General features: G+C 48.9%; 1 long non-coding RNA gene and 3 other non-coding genes across 4 annotated transcripts; all 4 read left to right on the top strand.

The window, feature by feature from the left end:
- The first annotated feature begins 376 nt into the window (after positions 1 to 376).
- On the top strand, positions 377 to 2,965 carry LOC120230398. Its single transcript, XR_005527998.1, has 5 exons — positions 377 to 498; positions 824 to 931; positions 1,727 to 1,811; positions 2,209 to 2,289; positions 2,759 to 2,965. It is a non-coding gene; the product is annotated as an uncharacterized LOC120230398 (long non-coding RNA).
- Positions 659 to 748, top strand: LOC120230463. The gene has a single exon (XR_005528029.1). It is a non-coding gene; the product is annotated as a small nucleolar SNORD12/SNORD106 (small nucleolar RNA).
- On the top strand, positions 1,551 to 1,641 carry LOC120230467. The gene has a single exon (XR_005528031.1). It is a non-coding gene; the product is annotated as a small nucleolar SNORD12/SNORD106 (small nucleolar RNA).
- Positions 1,992 to 2,085, top strand: LOC120230462. Its single transcript, XR_005528028.1, has one exon. It is a non-coding gene; the product is annotated as a small nucleolar SNORD12/SNORD106 (small nucleolar RNA).
- Positions 2,966 to 3,526: the final 561 nt, after the last annotated feature.

Raw genomic sequence — 3,526 nt, 5'->3', positions numbered from 1 at the left:
GTCGCCTCAGCTCCCCCCGGCGGCGGGGCCGGCTGACTCGGGCGGGCGCGGCTGAGGGGAGGGGACTGCGGAGGGCGGGTTAACAGCGCCCAGGGCCGTCGCAGGCCTCGGCCCGCCCCGGAGGAGGGGGAACCCGTCGGGCGGCTTGGTGCGTGTGAAGCGCGACATGGCGGCGAGGCGGAAGAGCCTCTGTGGCCCCGAGAGTATGGGAAGGGGGCGGGGCTAGAGCGGACTTGACAACCACTAGATCGCCACGGGCCCGACTGCTCCGAGACTACATTTCCCAGAGAGCCCCACGTGGCGCGGGAGGGAACGAGAAGTGCCACTCGGTACAGTGCGCAGGCGCGAGAGCCTCCTCTGGTTATATAAGAGAGGTCAGGGGAGCTCTTCGTTCTTTCGCGTCTTGGCTCTGGCGTTTGCTCTACTGTTTGCATCGTGCCTCATCCTCTTCATCCCATGAGGTCCGATCCCGGGAACTCGGCTTTGCTACTGTGTGTGGTGAGTGGAGATCCCGTCGTTTTCCCTTCGAGATCTCTATTACTCCGTTTTCCTCTTTGCCGTGCCCCCTTGCTCTGACCCTAAATAGGCCTTAAGGCGTCGGGGAGGCCAGTTGAAACTGGAAAAACCCGCGCCCGTGTACGGACTTCAGGAGTCCTTGGCTGGTATAAATGATGACTTCGTTTTTTTCCCCATCAGATCGACAGTGATGATGTCTTTGAACACTTGCCAGTTAGTTCTGATAACCGGCCTCTCGAGGCCCAGCTATGTTCTTTTCCAACCGCAGGAAGATGGCGATTGATGCGCTTTTTTTGTTGGCTCGCAGGTTAGCGCGATCAGAGGGTACGGGATGGATCTAGGAGGAGGTACTCGATGCTGGGCCTCCAAGAGAGCCCCACGTAGACGTCTCCAGCCTTCGGGCGCCTGACCTGGGGTAAGCTTCTGTCTCCAGTCGTATTGTCGGACACGCGGGCTGTGGGGACCCTTTTCATCTGCTCGGCGGACTTGGGGGAAAGAAGGGAAGATTGTTTCTGACGGAGAGAGCGTGAGCGGGGGAGGAGCAGCGGGGGAGACAGGATCTGCACGCACAGCCGCGAGCCCCATGGGGGACTCGAGCTCAAACCGTGAGGCCTGGCCTGAGCCACCTAGGTGCCTCTCCTTTTTTTTTTTTTTTTTTTCTTTCAGTGTTTATTTTGAGGGGATTCAAGCAGGTTCTTCAGGGTCAGTGCAGAGCCTCATGAAGGACTTGATCTCATGGATTGTAAGATCATGGCCTGAGCAGAAACCCCAGACGCTCTGAGGAATAATCTCTTTAAAGTGAATAGATGTTAATTTTTTAAGGTTTATTTTGAGTGTGTGGGACGAGAGGCCAAAGTAGGGGGCCCAGAGGGAATCTCGACTGGGCCACCCCAGTGTCCCTAGATGCTGCTTTGAAAATTTTAATCTCTACACCCTGTGTGGGGCTTGAATTCACAACCCCAAGGTCGAGTCACATGCTCTACCCAGCCAGCCAGGTGCCCCACGTGGGGACTTTAAGAGAATAAGAGCTCCCTTCTGGCATACATGATGACTGAACTTTTTTCCCCAACAGATCGACCATGTTGATCTAACTTTTCTAAGCCAGTTTCTGTCTGATATGCCAGTTTGAGCAGCTCCTCTATTCCCCACTCCCTTGGGCATCTAGCTGATGGGACCTCCCGTTTTCTCATCTCACATTTACTGTTGGCAGAAAACCGACTTTCCAGTGGCCCAGGAGCAGGAAGCGCTTGGTGATGTCCACATGGCTGAATAGACAGGATCTGGAGACGGGACAGGTACTTAACTGCTTTTCTTTTACATTTTAAGTGAGCTCTGCACCCAGCATGCAGCTCAGACTCAGCAACACTGAAATCAAGAGTCCGTGTGCTCTTCCGACTGATCGATCCAGGCACCCTTCCTTTTACTTTAATTTTAAATATGGGGTTGTCCTTGTGTTCTCGTCCAACTCAAATTTGGCCATTGCAGCTGATGACATAACTTTTTTCCCCATCAGATCGACCATGTTGATCTAACTGAACCATTAGCCAGTGTTTTGTCTGATGCATTGGCCCCAGAGATAACCTCTATCCCTATCCTTCTATGTGGCTTTTGTTTTTAGTGGGGTTTGGCTCTGCCTTTTTCCTCCCAGGAATTGGGTCGTTTATCTTGGTTTTATTTGCTAACTTCTTACAGGTCCAAAGCCCTGTGGGCTACAGGACTACAGTAAGTAGATTGATGCAGCCTGGTCTGCTGTTTCAGTCTGTCCCATAACAGGTGAGGTTTCTGCAAATGGCATTATTTGTCACCCTCCTTGTAAGATGGTTAAATGTGCCGGCCCTCCCCCACCCCCAGAGGTGGTGTTTGCTGGCTGGGGAATGGAGACCCACTTCCCAAATGGGTATATAAAACAGAAGGGGAGAATTAAGAGTAGGACTGTTAAGCTATTGGTACTACTATGTCTTAGAAGAAAGGAAAAAATGAACAGTTAATTCTGCTTTGGCAGATAATAAAAGAAGGAAGCTCCATGTTATGTTTCAGTTAGGTTTTTTTGTTTTAAGAAAATCCTTGCTACGTGGAACTCTTGAACATGGCAGCTTGCTTCTAGAATGCTTGGTTTGGTTTGGTACTAATGAACATCTGTCTAGTTCCTGAAGTCTTAAATAGGTGTGTCTCATGTCCCAAATAAGCTTTTTGTATCAGAATTACATGTCAGTGTTATTGATCATAATCTTTTCTTTTTAAGGAGTTTCCCATCTGTGGAGTTCGAATACAGACCTTGAAAAAGAAATAATGGTTCTGGCTGAATCAGTCTTACAAGGCTTTTGTGTAACCTGAAGACCGTTAAGAGGCCTGTGCCCATTTTGAAGGGCCAAGAATTATTGTTGAACTTGAGTAAAATTTCTAACTTGCATTCTTCCAAGTCTAGAGTAAAAATAAAAATCTTTAAAAAATGCTCTTGTATTTGGTTAATGGAGATAAACCTCGAACCAGGAGTAATTAACAACCAAATGTGTACAGGGTTCAAACTCCAGGGACAGCAAATGGAAGGCAGATCCCAAACTTGTACAGTTACACGGGTGCTTCTAAACAGGATTGTATAGACTAAAGCACAGGTTCTTTGCTTTATAGGTGACTTAACGAGATTAGTAAATGGGATTGGGGCTATACTTAATTTGGAAAGTATCAGACTGGCCAATTTTCCTTTGTCGCCTCCCAGTGCTTCCTACCCTTCCCCACCAATAATCTAACCTGAGATTAGATGGCATTCCACACTGGACCGTTTAATTATATTGTGCCTCTAAGCTGGCTCTTGGTAGGGACTCCTGTGATCACCTCTCCTTGAGTGTGCTGGACTTAGTGTTTCCAATGAATAGAAAATGAGGATAGGCCACTGGAGATTCAGTTCCTGATTTGCTTATTCTCTTGCTACTTCCCTTCATATCTGTCTTTGGCTTGCTTACCTTGATGAAGCAAGCTCTCCTCTTAAAAAGGTCTATGCTGCAAGGTGAAC

Source organism: Hyaena hyaena, unplaced genomic scaffold (genome assembly GCF_003009895.1).
Source record: "Hyaena hyaena isolate Hyena2069 unplaced genomic scaffold, ASM300989v1 scaffold_42, whole genome shotgun sequence".
NCBI lineage: Eukaryota > Metazoa > Chordata > Mammalia > Carnivora > Hyaenidae > Hyaena > Hyaena hyaena.
Note: the sequence above shows the minus strand (reverse complement) of the source record. Positions and strands in the feature narration are given on the sequence as shown.